This window comes from Sorex fumeus, unplaced genomic scaffold (genome assembly GCF_029834395.1).
Source record: "Sorex fumeus unplaced genomic scaffold, SorFum_2.1 ptg000075l, whole genome shotgun sequence".
Lineage (NCBI taxonomy): Eukaryota > Metazoa > Chordata > Mammalia > Eulipotyphla > Soricidae > Sorex > Sorex fumeus.
In genome coordinates, this window is record NW_026606132.1 from 14,645,878 (window position 1) to 14,665,264 (window position 19,387).

Genomic DNA, 19,387 nt, shown 5'->3' on the forward strand with positions numbered 1-19,387 from the left:
TATCACAATGAAGACGTTACTGCTGCCCCCTTGAGCAAATTGATGAACAATGGGAGGACAGTGCAGTGCATAACCATGTTGCCTAAACTCTAATTTAAAAATAATACACAGATGTACCAAAGTTTCTTTAACCAGTCATCTGTTCTCCGGCACTCAGGTTTTTTCCAGATTCTAGCTATTGTAAACAGTGCTGCAATGAACAAACAAGTGCAGATGTCACTATGTAGCTGTTAGAAAAGATGAAGTCATGAAATTTACATACAAGTGGTACTACATGGAAAGTATCATGCTAAGCAAAATGAGTCAGAAAGAAAGGGAGGGGCATAGAAAGATTGCATTCATCTGGGGAACATAAAGTAACAGAAAAGGAGACTAACACCCAAGAATAGCTGAGATAAGTACCAGGAGATTTACCCCATGGCTTGGAGGCCAGCAGCACATGCTAGGGATAAAGGTAGCTCAGATAGAGAAGGGAGTACCAAATAAAGGGTGTTGGGAGGATCCTCCCAGGATGGGAGATGCATGCTGAAAATAGACTATAGACCGAACATAATTGCCACTCAATGCCTCTTTTGCAAACCACAGCACCCAAAAGGAGAGAGAGAACAAAAGGGAATGCCCTGCCACAGAGGCAGGGTGGGACGGAGGGGATGGGGGGTGGGAGGGATACTGGGAATAGTGGTGGTGGGAAATAGGCACTGGTGGAGGGAGGGATACTAGATCATTGTATAACTGAAACCCAAGAACAAAAATTTGTAAGTCTACAACTGTACCTCATGGTGTTTCACTAACAAAAATTTAAAAAAATAAAAACAAAATTTCAAATTATGCATTTAGGGGCTCAGTAGTAGAATGCATGCTTCACATATGTGTGGCTCTGAGTTTAATTCCGGGCATGACATCTACCCATGTTCTCCCCAAGAAAGAGAAGAAGGAAATTTTTTTATCTAGTTTTAAATTATATTGTTTTTATTGGGGAGAAGCAGTTTGGGCTATATCCAGCAGTGCTCAGTGATTACTTTGGGCTCTGTGCTCAAGGATCACTCATAGTTGGGAACCATATGCAGTGCTGGAATTAGAACAACTACCTACATGGCAAGTACTTTAACCCTTGTACTATTTCTCTAGCAAACATTTAAATCCAAACATACGATTCATAACCTGAATTTTGAACTTATCGGAGGGAAAAAATTCAGTTCTGAATATTCACACTGAATTTCATTTTTTAAAAACCATAGTACAGGGCTGAGGACATAGTACAGAAGTTCAGGCACTTGCCTTACGGTCAGTCAACATGGTTTTGATCCCCAGCACTACATAGGGTCCCTTTGAGTTCTGCTATGAGTGATCCCTGGGAACAGGGCCAGGAGTACATCCTGATCACAGCAAGGTGTGGCTCAAAAAAAAAAAAAAACAGAAAGGATAAAAACAAAGAGGTTGGCTATATGTGATATAAGTGCATTATACCTAAAGTGAAGGTAAAGAATTTTGAATAACAAAATACAAAGTACTAACAATACAGTAACCATGTTATCTCAAGTACTGTAAAATAGTACTTTGGGGCACTAGGTGTAGTGGAGGTACAGAATTTTGAACAAGAAAATATGAAGTACTAACAATATGGCAACCATGTTATCCAAAGTACTATAAAATACATTTGGAAAAAACTCCCCCAAATTTTAATGATTTAAATGGAAAACAGCATTGATTTAATTCAAGGTAGATTTTCTATCTCGACAATTATTGTGCTGTCGTTATTTATATTTTACCATGTAAACCTAAGGATGTATAGCACTCTGGGAGTTTAAAACAAACTATAACAGAAAGAGGTGGAATCTTGTAGAATTGTTACCTAATTATAAAAGTGGACAGGAGTAGCTGAGTCTGTTTAAATTCTCCATAGAACAAAATACATTTAAAGAATAAGTAATAAAATTAAGGATAACTGTATGCTCAATCATAATCTGCAGTAACTGCTGAGGTATTGAACAAAATATATCTTTCCAAGAGAGATCTTTTTCACTTGTGTTTAGAATTGCCAACACAATGTGCCAATCAAATGTAGATTAATTTTAAATCAATCTCATTGGTTTGAAATTCTCTGTAGACAATATATTGCTATATTTCCTGCACACTTGCGTGTCATTCCAGCTATCCAACATCTGATATTTTCATTTAATTACCTTTTTTCCAAAGTTGTTTTTGAACACTGGGGAAGAGATTCTTTTCTTAGGGGCCCTTTGCTACACAAACTAGACTTATTATAATTTGGGCTTTAATTTTGTACTCAGATCTTTACACTCGTTCTAGGTGATTTCATCTATTCTCCAGACTGTATTTACCATACACATGTTGTATCTTTAGTTTATAACTGCATCCAAGATTACTTTCCTGAGATCTCATTTATGTAATACTCTTCTGGTTGATTTTTATCAAAATGCCTCATGAGCAAGGAAAGTTGTGTATACTAAAGTTAAAACAAGGGGGAAAAACTCCAATATAATGGAAACTCCTCTTGTGTTTATTAAAAAAATACTAATTGTATTTTTATAACTCCCCCAACCAGAAATCAGAAAATAAACCATGTCTAACATTTACTTTTCTTTACCTTCAGAATTCACTTGCAAGGAAATTTAAGGGCATTTAAAAGGTAAGAAGAAAATCTGGAAGTAAGTCACAGATATCAAGGGACAAGAGTTTTAAGTAAAAGATTAAGATATCAAGAAGGCAAGAGTTACCTTTTTGTAAAACCATTTTTAATTTAAGCACTGGGATTTACAATAGCGTTAATTGTACTTTTCATGAATTCATCATTCCACGCCACACACACCCCACCCTCAAAGAAACCACTTTCCTCCACCGATATCCTATGGACTTCCTCCACCCCCAACTTTCACATCAGCTCAGTTCTATGTACAAAATAGTCAGTTCTGGGGCCAGAGCGATAGCACAGTGGGTAGGGTGTTTTCCTTGCACATCACCTACATGGGTTCAATCCCCAACATCCTATATGCTCCCTGAGCACCACCGGAAGTAACTGCCTAGTGCAGAGCCAGGAGTAACCTCTGAGCATTGCCGAAAGGGACCCAAAAAGCCAAGAAAAAACAAATTACCCCCCACAACCCGCCCCCAGCGCCATCTTTACAGCACACAGCCACAGAGAAGAAAGGTTGCAGGGCGGGCTCCTCAGATCCCGGAGAATGCTCCAGGTCCCAAAGAGAGATGAGATCACCGGGAAGTCCCAGATGGGGTAGGTGCCTCATCCTGCCTCCTCCAGATGGAACCCCGGTGACCATGAGCCTCTACCAGCATAGCTCGGTTATGCAGGAACCAGGACTTTTACTCCAAACTGCATGGCCACGTAAGCGGCCGCGTGACATCTCCTTATATATAAAGTGATCAATGGAAAGTAAATTATCCAAAGTTTCTCCCTGAAAATCAGGCTTAATTCTTACAAACCACACCACCCAATAGGAAAGAGAGAACAAAAGGGAATGCCCTGCCACAGAGACAGCGCGGGATGGGGGGGGTTGGGGGTGGTGGGAGGGTTACTGGGATCCGTGGTGGTGGGAAATGGTTACTGGTGGAGGAATGGGTATTCAAAATAAATAAATACATTTAAAAAATACCCATCAGTTCTTTATGACCATTTATTGTTTCTTTAACTGTTACTTTTTATTAATTTACATTTAGCATAGATCACTATTTTTTTAATCATGGAGATGCTGACACTTACATACATAAGGTGAATAGAGGTAAATTCCTGGAATCCCACAAAATAATAACTTGAATATTTTATTATGGAACCATAGTTAATAATCATATCAAAATCTTGATTTAATAGTTACAGTGCTATTATACCAACCCTCCCATCGTTGTCTCACCTTATTTCCCCGCCATTCATGTGTGAGGTTTGAATGCATTGGGGATTACCAAATGCCTTTCATTTTATTTTGTTTGGAGTGATAGCACAGCAGTAGGGCATTTGCCTTGAGCTCAGCTGGCCCGTCCGAGCTGGAATCGATTCCTCCGCCCCTCTTGAAGAGCTTGGCAAGCTACCAAGAGTATTTTGCCAGCTCGGCAAAGCCTGGCAAGCTTCCCGTGACATATCTAATATGCCAAACACAGTAACAATGAGTCTCACGATGGAGACGTTGCTGGGCCCACTTGAGCAAATCGATGAAAAAACGGGAGCACCATGCTACCATGCTACCGTTTCTTTTTAGAAGGTATGAATTTTTAGGCCACACCTAATGGTGCTCAGGGGCTACTCTTGGTTCTGGGCTCAGGGATCACTGTAGTAGGCATTTGGGGTGCCAAATATGGTGCTGATATCACACTGGACTGGGCCACGTGCAAGAAAAACTGCTTCTTTAACCCCTGTATTACCTCCATGGGCCCTCTAGAGCAATATTGACTGAATCTTTCCATTGAGATTACAGTTTAGATTGTTGGCGAAGGCACTTTCAGAATACTGAGATTGTCTGTTTACTGGAAGCACCTGCTTTGTGACATGGATACCAAGATATTGAAACGAAGTAAAGTAAGTCAGAACTGAGAAAGAGAAAAATACAGTTCACTTGAATTCACATGTGGAAGGTAAACAAGCAGAACAATGAAACAAAGCAAAGAAAATCAAGCCCTTTGATACTGACAAAACAATAGTGGTTCCTGGAGAGAACCCAAGGTCCTCAGGATTGGAGAATCATCTGGAATTTTGTAGATGATAACTAGAACATTAATGATGGGCATGCTAAGGTATCATACGTTTGAGGAAATGTGAAGCTATACTCCTGAAACTTGTACAATTTTCGACACACTGCTACCTTAAATTAAATAAGGAGAACTAAGTAAAACAATGAACACTCAGAAGATATTTAGCTTTTCTGCACAGGTCATATAGCTTTCTCACATTTAAAAGGCAGGTTGGAGATAAAAAATGCCTATTTTTAAAATATTTTAATTGAATTTTTATTGAGATACACAATAAAAATTGTTTGTATTTTGTTGCTGCTGTTCATGCTTGGGTTTCAGTCATACAATGTTCCTTCAGTAGTCCCCTCAGCAGTGTATATGTCCCCAGTTTCCCTCCCATCCCCCTCCCGACAGCCTACCTCTATGGCAGGGACTTCTCTCTCTCTCTCTTTCTCTCTCTCTCTCTCTCTCTTTGGCATTGTGGTTTGCAATAGGGGTAATGAAAAGTTATCATGTTTGTCACTTTACCTACTTTGAGCACTCAGTTCTTGTCCAGAGTGATCATATCCAACTATCTTTGTGTTTATGTTTCCTTCTCTATCCTAGCTGCCTTCTTTCACCACCACTTGTGGCAAGCTTCCAACCATGGATGACTCATCCTAATTGCCCAGTTTTTATATGTTTTTTTTATAAAAATGCAAATCAGGAGAAAACAAGTAATGACATTAGAACTAGCTTGCACCTCTCTCTATGGCCTCTCTCTACCTTTTTCCTGTATTGTTAATATCGTAGAAGGACTCTGCTCATCTGTGTCATCATCCCTTGCTTTGTCATAGTCCCACTTGTATTTTAATATTTTCCTAATTATCTCTCTGATTAGAATCGCAACACTATACATATATTAGTTCTTCTACTGGGTTATGTAATGATTTAATTATCTCAAATTACTAACCTTTCCCTTGGGGAATTCTTCATCCAAACCAAATGGACTTAGCATAGAAGATTCGTTCTACAAAGGAGATGGGACATATTTACCAAATGAATTATGAGAAGATATTGTACTGATAAACCATGGCCCAGATAGCTAATAGGATTGTAGAAAGACTGATATATTTTACTTCTTATTTATTTGCATAATTTATTAGAAAGAATAAATAGACCATAATTGACAATATTCCATAGTCTTATTGATCACTTTGTCAGTTGATATTCCATTACTCATCGATTTGCTCAACCGAGCGTCAGTAATGACTCCATTCATCCCTGTCGCGTGCTAGTGTAGCTCAATGGCATCTGCTCACTCCAAGAAAAGGAAGAGCCTCAAACTGATCATTCAGGGTCTTGACGAAGAAGTCTGACGATCTCGTAGGTGGGCGGCCACATGATCTTTTGACATCCCGTGGAATCCAGTAATGGCTCTATTTCAGCAGTTACCTCCAAATCACATTACGTGTCCAGCCCATCTGATTTTCAAAGTCTTGGCAGTAGAGAAAGTGTTCCTGATTCTTGATCATTGACGGAGGTCAGAACTCCGGATTCTTTCTCCCACTTGAGTGAAGCATGATACTCCAAGCACAGTTCTTTTGACTCCTCTTTGGAAGACCCGAATAAGGTTCTTATCCTGTTTTCGTAGGACCCAGGTCTCTGAGGCCTATGTTAATGCAGGAAGAACAGTGGAATCAAAGAGATGTGCCCGGAGCCGGAAGTTCTTCTTCCTCTTAGCTATTTCTTCGACACTCTTGAAGGCGTTCCAAGCCACTCTCTTCCTCCTGCGCAACTCAGGTGCCAGGTCATTCATCATGTTGACTTCTCGACCTAGGTACACACAACTGTTGCATTTGTAGATATTTGTTCCATTGAGAGCAAATGGAATGTAAGAAACAAGAGTTTTTCTCATAAACATTGTCTTGGTGAGATTCAGCTGTAGTCCAACCTTTCCACACTCACGGTTGAAGTCGGCCAGCATTTGTGCTTGCTTGGCTAATAATGTTGGTGTTATTAGAATGATGTCATCAGTGAAGCAGAGGTGTTGTAGTTGCTGACTGTCTATCTTTACTCCCATTCCTTCCCATTCCAATTGTCAATGATGTTCTTGACGTTGGCACTGAAGAGTTTCGGTGAAATAGTTTTACCCTGCCGAACTCCTCTCTTGACATGGATGATCACTTCCTTGTAGAATGGTGAGATCCTGGTAGTGAATCCATAGGATTCACTATAGATTCACTGAAGGAGGATCCTGATGTATTGAGTTTGAATGCCCTGTTTGGCTAGGGCTTTGATGACCGCTTCAGTCTCAACAGAATCAAATCAAATCAAATCGAATCAAATCAAATCAAATCAATGAACGTTAGACAGAGCAGCATCTTGAACTCCCGAGAAACCTCAAAGAGCTTGGTTATCATGTGGATACGGTCAATAATTTTTATTAAGCTAGGAATAAATGTCAGGTTAAAGCAGAAGGACTGCACAGTTAAAATTACAAATAAAAGTTAAAATTAACCAGAACAGGGGCTGGAGTAATAGTACAGCGGGTAGGGCATTTACCTTGTACCCGGCTGACCAGGTTCTATTCCCAGCATCCCATATGAGACCCCGAACACCACCAGGACTGGTTCCTGAGTGCAAAGCCAGGAGTGACCCCTGTGAATGGCCTGGTATGACCCAAAAATGCAAAAAAGAAAATTCCCAGTAGAGGGGGAAATGTATATATATATATATATATAGGGGGAAATGTATATATATATATATATATATATATATATATTACCATCAGATCATTTTGAATCTTAATGAACAGCAAAATTTATTTAGAAATAATTCTGTATATATTAAGTATATACAGAATTCTGTATATATTTAAGTATAAGTTTTGACAATATTCAAAATTATTTGAATGCTATTGTAAAAAGTCTAATATGCATTCACTAAATAATCCTATTTTCTAAATTTTAGCATTGTAGATTCAAAATTCCTAAAGATCAATTGACAAGGAATTTATCAAAACTAATCTTTTCACAATCAATTCATACATGTGTACTATTTTTCAAAACAATATGAAGACCTGAGGGAATTTGAACATTTTAGTGGATACCTTGTTTTTCCTATTTTCTACTTATTTAGGTCATGAAGTATGAGGTGAATAATATTCCCTATTTTCTATCTTTTTAGGTCATGGAGTATGGGGTCAATAATATTTCCTATTTCCTATGATAGCACGGCGGCAGGGCGTTTGCCTTGCATGCAGTCAACATGGCCAACCCGAGTTCGATTCCTCCGCCCCTCTCGGAGAGCCCGGCAAGCTACCGAGAATATCTCACCCACATGGCAGAGCCTGGCAAGCTACCCGTGATGTATTCAATATGCCAAAAGACAGTAACAACAAAGTCTCCAATGGAGACGTTACTGGGCCCGCTCAAGCAAATCGATGAACAACGGGAGGACAGTGACAGTGATATATTTTGGTAATGGAGTATGGGGTAGATAAATGAAACCGGAGAATATCATGCTAAGTGATGTCAGCCAGAAAAAAGAGGAACAGATATACAATGGTCTCCTTATAAGTGGTATATAAAAAGTATAGTAAGGGAATAATAAATGGCTGAAGGTAACAGTGTGGCAGAATTTGGCCCAATCAGACTGGGAAGAACCGAGAGGCATTTGGGGATCAGGAGAAACTGAAGAATCATTTCACACCAGCGGGCTGATAGGATTCATCTGCAAAGTCTGATGCAAAGATCAGGCAAAGATGGGGGTCTTCTACCATTTTTGTTGTTGTTTTACCACACCCAGCATTGCTCACATCTTATTCCTGACTCTGTACTTAGGGACCACTCTTGGCAGGATCAATGGACCATACGGGATGCTGGAGATTGAACCCAAATCAATCATGTGCAAGGCAAGCACCCATATTGGATTCTCTTAAATAATAGATCTTAGGTGTCTGTAACCCATTCCAAGAATATTTATATGTTGATACTTTTACATGTGGTATAATTATTTTTACATAGAAATATTGGGTTTCCCCCTAACATATTTGCTTTGTACTCCCATAGTCTAAGCAGGTAGTTTGATGTTTTGTAATTTCTTACCCTCAAGCAGCTTTTTATAAGACACACTAACAAAGCAGCTTATAATTATGGACATATTTTATTGCTAATAAAAGTCACCAAGTGGCTTTGACTGGGTTCACTAGTGGATTCAGAGAAACATAAGTCAAAGTGCTTTTACAGATAGAGATGGTATTGAACCCAGAAGATATTTCTCCAATCTTGGGAAGATATTGATGTAACATAGCACAGCTTAACAATAAGCATTGTGAAGTGTGAATGTGGAAAGTTGCACGTGTGTACCAGGAACCTCATTTGCATGGATGGTGCAAGGAGAGATTAGGGTTCATTCTCTCTTCCCTTTGCAACAGTTGTCTAAATCCTGGAACCATTTTAGGAGATAGACTAGAACCCCAAATGTATGGAATTTTCTGACAAAATGGAGAGGAAAACACTTGGAGATAAAATTATGTTGATTGAAGGGAAATAAAATAATATGTGATTCCCCTTTTGATTGTATTTTTTTTTCAAAATTTGTGCAATGGTTATGCAGCCATCTATAAAGAAACAAACAAGAAACAAACAAGCAATGAGACAAAATAAGTCAAATACTTCCACCCTAAACTCAGATTCTAAGCTCAGATTGGATATCCTGATGAGTAGCAAGCACTAGAGACCATATTTTATGAAGATAAAGGTTCAATAATGTAAATAATATTTGCATTCAGTTATCTGTTACAGCAACCATTAACTGTGAAGAGGGATGCTGTTATACTTTTCAGTTGATAATGTAAGAACTCACAGAAAGTAAGTACAGTGTGCATGGTTAGAACAAACAAATTGTCGTAGACCCAAGATTCAAAACCACATTGTACTGTGATGAAATGATCTTAAGCTCTGGAATCAGAGAGATTTGAGCTGCTTTACTATTCCCAATTGTGTTATCTAGTTCAAATCTCTAAACGGGTATAACAGCTCTCTCCAGATGAAAGCATAAAGAAGGAATGTGATCATACTCCTAATATAACTCTTACATGGTAAATGCTTAAATAAATTATATTGCTTTTACCATTTACCAGGTATTTTGATTAAATATTCTCTCTTGATTGGATTTCAGCATTTTTCAGAGCATGGTTGTAAACAATCAACTGAAGATCTTAATGAAATCTTCCTGCTCTTATTTCTGTCTTATCCTATCAGCCCCCTTAGGGATGATGTTCAAAAGTATGGATTTTATTATATTCTTTAAATAGTTTATATGCAAAAGATATCTTAAAATTGCTGCAATTCTCCATAATATCTAATGATAAAATGTAAAGAGGTTCTTCTCGCTGAAAAATAACTTCTATCAAATTAAACTCCTGTGGTTATTTTTCTGATATATGCGAGAATTTATATTAAATATTCACAAAATATTTTAACAGATTAAATCCCTATTTAAATGCAGATATTCATATAACTATGTTAGTGCATGGAAAAGTCTCACTTCACCATTTTACTCTGAAGGCTTACAAGATAATGAAATATGACATGTGTATTTCATTTCACATCCAAAGTTGACCTCTTGGTATTATAAAGAGACTTCTCTGGGCCTTAGTTTCATCTTGTCAAGAAAGATTCATTTGGGATTGTAACTTTCAGGCAAGGTGAAATCAACAATAAGGATAGTGCCAAAAAAACCCCCTCAACACATGCAAGTTGTCCCTTAGAACAATAGGAAGAACTGTACTCAATTATGCATCAAGTGTTATATATTTTATAGGGAATCTTAAGCCTGTGAATTCTGTCTCTCTTTAAAAAAGTGATGATTTAGTGTATATACAATACATTAATCCTGAATGATTTAGTGTATATAAAACTAACTGAAATGTGACAAAATGCTGATTCTGATTCAAAAGATCTTACATGGGTATCATTATTCTGTAAATTTAAAAGTGATAAACAACACTGCACTCTGGACCATACTTTGAGTAGATGGGAATTACAGGACCCTAGAAACCCTACTTTAATTTTATTCCATTCCTCTTCAATGCACTTTGCAGTGTCAAATTGTGCTATTTGCAGAAATTCTTAGTGCTTTGCACTATCTTTTCTTAAGAACAATTGTTCATTGAGGTTACCAGACAGTGAATTATCCTGAGAAAAGTGGGGGATCAAGTGAGAGAAAGGAACCAATGGACTAGAGGGAAGGAATGTTGGTACTTGAGTACTGAGCTCGCTTTGCATCACATTTTGAAACAGTGTAAAATTATACTCCTAGAATATGTACAATCTGTAAATCAACATTACCTCAATAAACATTCAAAAATAGTTATAATAATCGCATGAAAGAATTTAAGTAAACTATATATAACAGGCTCTGCGCCTCCTCGGACCCATCCAGCAGGAGCGTCCAGCTGGGCTGGAGCGATAGCACAGTGGTAGGGCGTTTGCCTTGCATGCAGCCAACATGGCTGACCCGAGTTCTATTCCTCCGCCCCTCTCGGAGAGCCCGGCAAGCTACCGAGAGTATCTCACCCGCACGGCAGAGCCTGGCAAGCTCCCCGTGACGTATTTGATATGCCAGACACAGTAACAACAAAGTCTCCAATGGAGACGTTACTGGGCCCGCTCGAGCAAATCGATGATCAACGGGAGGGCCTTTACTTTTACTGTACTATATATAACAGACCCAAATGCAAAATAAATGATCAATAAACACTAATTTTTTTAAAATTTGCCATGGTTTTGTCTTCAAGGAGGCTACAGGATTCTGGTTAAAGAATCCTGTGGTTAATCCTATGGTTAAAGAATCTTTAAATTAGAACCAATTATTTCCAATTTAAAGAATTTTAGTGATAAAATACTGTTTACAAAAGTTTATGTTTTAGGGGTACAATTTAACAACTCTTCAAATACCATAGTAATTACCATTCTGTGAAAATCTCTCCATGAATGTGTCCACTGGACACCAACCCACCTTAGAAATTGTTTCAAGTCTCCTTTTGCAGCTAAGGAAATCAAGTCTCAGAGATCATAAATAGTTTGTTCAAGGTCATGCTGAGGTTAAATGACATAGAATTTTTAAAAGAACGTTTGAATCTCTGTCCAATTTACATGTAATCATAGAAATGCTTAATGATCATTGTAGAATCAGTTGATCTAACTTCCTCTAGGACCAGGTATAGCAACAGGAAGAATGTTATATATTTGATAACTTTGTTTTCTGGATTAAAAGGATCTATGAAAAAGAAGTCCACTTTTTACTTGCTTGAATTTTGTTAAACTGAAATTCTGTTTGTGGGACAGAAGGTTACAATTTAGATAGACACATTTTGTTAGGATGTTAATTTATTTCAAGCTTGCCTTATTGAAGATACTTTGATCCCTGCATCCATTCAAAGAGAATTTTCTGAAAAAAATCTGTTCTATGCAGAAAACAGTGTGTATTTTAACGCTTATATACAGAGTTTCTGCTTCAATGGTCTCCCCATATCTAACCAGAGAGACAGTAATGCAGGTACAGTGTTTGTTTTCACGTGGGTTTCCTTTATTTTACACCCACCCCCAACACACACACACACACACACACACACACACACACACACACACACACACCCCATATGCTCTCCCGAGCTCACCAGGAGTGATCCCTGAGCAAAAAGCCAGGAATAAGCTCTGAGCAGTTGTGGGGAACAGGGAGAACAAAATGGGAATGGACAGTTCCACAGAAGAAATGAATGCTGTAGCTGTGTATGTGTAGATGATACCAAGAGGAATCAGAGAGAATGCAGTGTGTAAGGCATTTGCCATACAAAAGGCAGCTCTCTCTGGTTCCCAGAATCTCACTGCAGTGATCCCTGGACACAGAGCCAGGAGTAAACCTTGAGCACTGACAGCTGTGGCCCCCCAAACAAAACCAACAACAACAACAACAACAACAAAAACCAAACAAAGCTAAAGGAAAGTACCAAGAAGCACAGAAGAGGATGGTTTTAATGGGAAGGAGTTTAAGCAAGACTTTGTGAAGGAACCGGCATTAAAACTATTTCTCGAAGGATGCCTAGGAGTCAGAAAGGAAATGAAACAGATTTATTCACACAGAGACACCAGTGGCCTTAGCGGCATCTGAGAATACACAGACTTGGATGAGCACAGTCGATGCAAGACTAAAGGAATTTAAGGATTACTGGGCATAAAGTGCAATGAGGCTAGAGATAAAAGAAGAAACCGCAAAGGAAGGAAACTTATGTTCCGCTTAGGAACTTCCAATGTATCCCATTGAAGAACATTTCTCAAAGTTTGATTCTCAGATACCTGGAAAAATAATCAAGACATTTCCTGTATATACCATAAATATTATTGGACTTTTTTTTCTCTTTCTTGATTATTTTGTTTGTTGTTCAAGGGCAATGATGGTCAAACTCCTGTCACTTTATCACAAATCAAGATCAGGGTCAAAATATATGAGTGGCTAGCTTGTCATCTTCACTGTTCATCTTTAATTCTTTACTCTGACTTTTGAGTCATAATTTAAAAACAGGGGCACGGGAGAGAAAGGGGGGTAGGGGTCACTTTCACTTAGAAACGGTTTTGATGAGGCTGTAAAAGTTATCAATTTCATTCCATGTCAGAGTCGAGCACATGTATTTTTAAGAGTTACCACAAAACTTGACATATAATGGTTGTCTCTAGAAAAAACACCCATGCAAATGGGTCTGTGTACCACGGTAGTTGGTTTTCCTGTGATATGCCATATGGCTTCAGTGGCTGTCAGACAAACAGGGCATTCACACTCAGTACTGCACGATATTTTCTCAGGAACAAATAAAGTGAATTTGTCACTTCAAGGAAACAACAGATAGTACTTATTACCAATGATGAAATTCAAGTGCTGGAGAAAATTAAAATTTGAAAAGTTATCTTTATCAGACTGAGTTTGAGAGCTTTCTGATACTTAAATATTTTTTCTAATGAGAATGTCTCTATTAACAGGTACTATTTTTGATGTATATATATTTTTGATTTTAGCAATCTGTGTCTACATTTGCATAATATTGTGAACCCCAATTTTTTAATTACTAATGTGTATTGGTGAGAGTGAGAAGTGATGATTAAACCTTTAATAATGAATCTTAATAACAGAATGTGTAAGGCTGTACCCCTGTAATTCTATAATATTGACACTGTCACTGTTACTGTCCTCCCTTTGTTCATCACTTTGCTTGAGCGGGCCCAGTAACGTCTCCATTGAGACAATTGTTACTGTGTTTGGCATATCGAATACATCATGGGTAGCTTGCCAGGCTTTGTCATGCAGGCAAGATACTCTCGGTAGCTTTCCGGGCTCTCCTAGAGGGACGGAGGAATCGAACTCGAGTCAGCCATGTTGGCCGCTTGCAAGGCAAACGCCCTACCCGCTGTGCTATCGCTTCAGCCCAATAATATTGTAAATGCATCAAATAAATGAGTATAGTATCATTAAAAGAAATTAATTGACCAGTGCTTGATGTGCAAAAATCACGCCTAAAAGAAATATCTATCCAAAACGTAAAACAGAGAAAGGAATTTTAGTCAAATAGTGAACAAAAAATCAATTGATTTGTCTTAAGGGTCTATAATGCAACTAAATGTAAACACCCTATCATTTACTTAATTCTGCTGGATTATTGAAGATAAATAACCCAAATAATCTGGGAAAGTTTATGAAAGAACTTCCCCTTCTAAATACTCATCTCTAAGAATCTAGACTGTTTTATGCACTTTAAGTAAAATAATAATATTAATGAATGTATATAGGGGAAGATATGAAAATATAACCATCTTCTTGTAAGGTATGCATTACAGAAATTTATAAAATCTAAGATCAAAATCTCTCTTCACATTCATTTCTGTTTGGGAACATTTTTCATTGTTCAGGGCCACACTTGGTGGTATTCCAAAGGTCACTTGGAATAGCAGTGCTGGCAGTCCTTAGGGGACAGGGTCACTCATGGCAATGATCATGGGGCAGGAAGGTGCCAGGGATTGATTCCACAGTTGTTATGTGTAAGACATATGCTAATCCTACTTGATCCTTTGCCATTTGCTGGAAAACAAAACAAAATAAAACATTTTCCTCAATCCTCAATCAACTGTACATTTTTGGGTCACACCCAGAGATGCACAGGGGTTATGCCTGGCAGTGCTTGGGGGAGCATATATGATGCTGGGGATCAAACCTGGGTCAGCCACGTGCAAGGCAAATGCCCTACCCACTGTACTATAGCTCTGCCCCGCCCCCCATCACCAATCAACTATTTTAACTTGCCATAGGTTTCTTACTGATGTTTTTAAGGTGGACTTTGATACATGTGGACAGATACAATTCACAAAAATACAAATTGCTCATTTACAAAAAATTAAAATGTGCTCTCTTTGCTTTTCCTTCACTGTGGTTGAAAGGATGATGGTCCCAAACTCAGCCATAATGCTTGATTACTTGGAGCAATTATGGGAGAATGCACACTTGGCTGTGGTTTTAGCACACACGTGTGACACTGAGGATCCTAATGACAGTGATGGCTGTAATCACTCTCTGCCTGCAGGATGTGTCAGAGATCAAATAGCAGTTTTGTGTCTACAAGGCAGGCACTCTTGTAGTCAGGTTCCCAAGCTCTTTTTTTTTTATTTTTGGGTCACACCCAGCGATGCTCAGGGGTTACTCCTGGCTCTGCCCTCAGGAAACACTCCTGACAGTGCTGGGGAACCATGTGGAATGCCAGGGATCAAACCCATTTTGGCCGTGTACAAGACAAACACTCTACCTGCTGTACTATCACTCTGGCCCAAACTCTTTCTACTTATTAGTAATTCTTAAGAGTGCAAACTATAACACTCAAAAGGAGATAGAGTAGAAGGTAATTTACCTGCCAGAGAGTCAGGGGGTGGGGGAAGTGGAGGGGGCTGGCAGGAGGGATACTGGGAACATTGGTGGTGGAGAATGGGTACTGGTGGAGTGATGGGTACTCGATCATTGTATGATTGAACTGTAAGTAAGAAAGTTTGTAAGTCTGTAATTGTATCTCATGATGATTCATTTAAAAAAAGAGTGTAGAAGAATCTGGAACTTGAAATGGTTGAAAGCTATTGTCCCATGGGGTAGAAAGCTGTTGGAGTCTTTAAAGCTAAGGAGAGGCAGGTTCAAATTTCAAGTTTTAATTTTATCATTCAGGCTGTTTACAAAGACTGAATGCCCTTGAATCTTACTGCTTGATCCATATATCAGGAAGAACACCCTTTTGTATATGACAATCATTAAACATACCCTGGCCACAACAATATTTGTAATGAACAGGTCAGTTTTCTTATAAGAAATAATGGAACTTTCATCTGGAAAGGGCCAGCCATATGCCTTTAGCAACTCAGAATACATACATGGAGATTTGTGTTCATTGTGTGCGCTTTCAAAATTCACATTTCTGTAAATGGTAGATTAGACTGCTTTCTCCCTCTGATCCAGCATTATAAAACACTACAATCCACAAACATATCCTTTTTTTCCTGATTGTGAGGAAAATCACTCTTTCAATGAAAAGTACTTCAAACCTTCCTCCTGTTCTTGCTCCACATTTACATTCCAGTTGACCTAGAGGTCAGAGAAGTAGGTTGCTTCCACAGGAAGCGCATGATCACAAAAAAAAAGCAGCAATGTTTGGGAAAGCAATGTTTGTAGCACGGGCTTTTTGTGAGCAAAAGAAGGTCAAATTGCACCAATGTGCTCTGAAAACAGATACGTTTCTAAACAGATATAGTACACCCATAACTGTAGCATGGTAATGACATATGAGTGGTTTTCCACTGTGGAAACAGTTGCATAGTCATAGTAACTTAAAAGAACAAGATGTTATGTTCTCTTGATAAGTGTTTCTAACATAGTTCTCACTGAGCTTAAGTTAGGACTCCCTCACTGTTGCCTAGGGACAATGGGAAACTATTTTCATGCCTCCTCCCATTTTGAGAAGTTTCTCCATTATTTGGTTTATGAAGCCCTCCATCATCCAAGCCAGAAATCAGTTCACTCAAACCTCTGCTTCCACCTTCCCATATCATACTCTGATTTTCCTGCCCGCTCTTATAAAGATTCTTTTAATTCCATGATTTCCTGGATAATCTCCATTCAAGTTCAGCCAATTAGCAGCCTTGACTCAATCAACAACTTGTTTTCTATCTTGCTATATGACATAACAGATTCCAGATTAGAGGAATTAGTAGAAAGGCATCTTTTGGACGGTTATTTTTTTTTCTCATCATTGTATCTGTTTTCCTTGTATATGTTTGACTTGATAATGACAGTCTGGATAATTTTCACACACACAACTATCATTTGGGATTTCTTTACAGTACTGGACAGATGTCACTCCAAATTGTCTTGCTTCCTTTTGGTTTTGGTTTTGTTTTCCTCTTCTGACCTCATACTACCTAGACATGCAGACTTGGATGGGAAATAATTGATTGTCTAAATCCTGCTGAGGATGAGTTACTGCTAATTGGTTCTTTGAACAGATTGAGTGAAGTGAACTTTCAGTTTGAAATAGATGGGGATAAATTTCATGTCAGCAAAATCCATAAAGACTCTCAGGGTGTTTTCCTTGATTTGGCACAGTATGTTTTTACTTAACCAGCAATTTTGTTTTCAAACTAGATATATTCATAGGAGACAAGATGATCCTGATACATTTGCCCTGAATAGATATATCTAGTGCTTTGGGGATAGTTTATAGTATTATATGAAGAGAATAGTTCCTTTTCAAAATATCTAAAATATGAGAATGCACTGTAGCACTGTCCTCCCATTGTTCATTGATTTGTTCGAGTGGGCACCAGTAACGTCTCCATTGTGAGCCTTGTTACTGTTTTGGACATATCAAATATGTCATGAGGAGCTTGTTATGAGAATATTATTGACTAAATAGTACACTATTATTCCTTATTGATCACACCAGCTACTTTGGTTCTACTTTCATACATTAACATTTTATTTAAAATGCTATAGTGCTTTATTTAATTAGCCTACTGTATCCTCTATTGAGGGCTGGAGCGATAGCACAGTGGTAGGGCGTTTGCCTTACAAGCGGCCAACATGGCTGACCCTAGTTCGATTCCTCCACCCCTCTCGGAGAGCCCGGCAAGCTACCGAGAGTATTTCGCCTGCATGGCAGAGCCTGGCAAGCTACCCATGACGTATTTGATATGCCAAACACAGTAACAACAAGTCTCATGATGGAGACTTTACTGGGCCCGCTCGAGCAAATCAACGAAAAAACGGGAGGACCGTGACCGTGATCATCTATTGAGTGAATGGATCACCTCAACACCCTAAATACCCTCGTACTTGTGTGGAGGAGGGCATCAGATTTATTTGTGTTGGCGATTATACATAATTTTTCTATGAGCACCTCCAAGGAAACTCCAAATTTGAGGCTAGTGAAATTTATTTTTTGTGAAGGGCTATCCCCTGCTTTGAAAGTTGTTGTGTAATATCTATGGCTGATACATACTAACATCTTATAAGGTTTTCAAAAATATGACAATAAAATATAGTTTAAGATGTTTTCAGAGGTTTCCATGGAGGTTAAAATTTGCTTTCGGTGGAGAACTGCTAACAATTGTTCTATCAGATAGATTATTCATTGTGACACCTTTCCTGGATCAGAATATAGCTCCAATAAAAGTATTTATCTTGTGTTTGATGAATTTCAAAATTACCTTTTAAAACGGTAGTACCTTAGTACTACCTTAGTACTCACCAATAAAATTCCAATTTTCTGTTAATTGTTGGCATTTCAGGTAATATCACTTAATATTTATTAATTTAATGATGAAAGACATATTATTGCTATTATTTCAGTTTAATTTTTCTTTAACACCAGTTAAGGATATGGGCTAGAGCCATAGCAGAGTGGTAGAATGTTTGCCTTGTGCGCAGCCAGCCCGGCCAAGCTGGGTTTGATTCCTCCACCCCTCTCAGAGAGCCTGGCAATCTACCGAGAGTATCTCGCCTGCATGGCAAAGCCTGGCAAGCTACCCGTGATGTATTTAATATGCCAAACACCGTAACAACAAGTCTCACGATGGAGACGTTGCTGGGCCCGCTCAAGTAAATTGATGAACAACGGGAGGACTGTGACCGTGACTTTGACCAGTTAAAGATATAATACTATGTATGTTTGTTTACAGTGTTTGGGGTGCGTATATTTCTGTGTATGAAATGCCATTTCAGCTCCCTCCTTAACTTGTTAATATTATAGGACTTCTGGAAGTAACAAAGGTAGTAACAAACGAAACAGAAGAGTGTATTTCAGCTCCCTCCTTAGCTTGTTAATATTATAGGACTTCTGGAAGTAACAAAGGTAGTAACAAATGAAACAGAAGAGTGTATTAACAAAATTGAAAATACAATTTTTAAATGAGAGCTGATATAATGATTTTTAAGAAATGTTTGTTAAACAAAATTTTCCCAAGATTTTGCTTATAATTGCAAATAAAGACGTCATAGGGGTTGATAATACAGTCCATTTTACTATTTTCCAGTAGCTGATGGACTTTATTTGGGGGGGGGAGAATATGTATAAATTATTTATAAGTGCTGTGTATAACATGCACTGTAATCTTCTATGTTTATTTTT